This window comes from Benincasa hispida, chromosome 5, assembly GCF_027475165.1.
Source record: "Benincasa hispida cultivar pf3 chromosome 5, pf3_genome.v1.1, whole genome shotgun sequence".
Lineage (NCBI taxonomy): Eukaryota > Viridiplantae > Streptophyta > Magnoliopsida > Cucurbitales > Cucurbitaceae > Benincasa > Benincasa hispida.
The window spans coordinates 274674-275189 of NC_143482.1; the positions used below are offsets into that span (position 1 = coordinate 274674).

The window sequence follows — 516 nt, forward strand, 5'->3', positions numbered from 1 at the left end:
GCCGTATATGGCATCGACGTTATTGTTGGAATAGATTGATTGAGAGAGTATCTCCTAATATTGAAAAAGCAGGTGTTTGGGAGATCGACTTATTCCTAACGATGTATGTACGACGTTGGGAGTATCAATACTCCTGATGCTGGAATATACACATTAGTAATTTTTAAAAGAATTTCTATAAGATGTGTTCAATAACATGCGTTAGGGGATGTAGCTCAGATGGTAGAGCGCTCGCTTTGCATGCGAGAGGTACGGGGTTCGATACCCTGCATCTCCATTCTTTTTCTTACCTTTTAGTGAATATATTTATGTCTAATTAATAAATGTTTTACTCATTGAATAAACAAGTCCTTCTAGTATAGTGGTAAGTATTCCCGCCTGTCACCCGGCAACGGCGTTTACTCAGTTTTTTTTCCTTTTTTTCGGCCTGGGCGTGAGGTTGCGACGGTGGAAGAACGAAAGTGCTACTCAGAGTCCTTCTTCCACTTTTTTTAAATATAAATATACAATAAAAAC

General features: G+C 38.6%; 1 non-coding gene across 1 annotated transcript; it reads left to right on the forward strand.

Annotated features, from left to right (window-relative positions):
• The first annotated feature begins 204 nt into the window (after window positions 1-204).
• On the forward strand, window positions 205-277 carry TRNAA-UGC (transfer RNA alanine (anticodon UGC)). The gene has a single exon. It is a non-coding gene; the product is annotated as a tRNA-Ala (tRNA).
• Window positions 278-516: the final 239 nt, after the last annotated feature.